We start from the raw sequence: 322 nt of genomic DNA, 5'->3' as shown, positions 1-322 counted from the left end.
TTTTTTGGGGATTTTCCCACTTTTTTGGGGGGGTTTCCCCACTTTTTTTGGGATTTTCCCACTTTTTTGGGGGGGTTTCCCCACTTTTTTGGGGATTTTCCCACTTTTTCGGGGTCGCACGGAGATCGCGACTTTTTTCTCCCAGCAGCAGCAGGGGAGCCAGGAAGCACCCGGGTTGCTGCTCCCTGACCAGTTTTTGGCCAGTTTTTGGTCAGTTTTTGGCCAATTTCAGCTTCTTTTTCTCCGCAGAGAGCCTGAGAGTTGAATTTTTTTTCCCCCTTCCCTGGAATTTTGGATTTTCTCCCTTTTCCACTGGACTGTT

The sequence above is a fragment of the Corvus brachyrhynchos genome, unplaced genomic scaffold (genome assembly GCF_000691975.1).
Source record: "Corvus brachyrhynchos isolate BGI_N302 unplaced genomic scaffold, ASM69197v1 scaffold640, whole genome shotgun sequence".
Lineage (NCBI taxonomy): Eukaryota > Metazoa > Chordata > Aves > Passeriformes > Corvidae > Corvus > Corvus brachyrhynchos.
The sequence above is the reverse complement of the archived record's forward strand: the minus strand, read 5'-3'. Positions refer to the sequence as shown.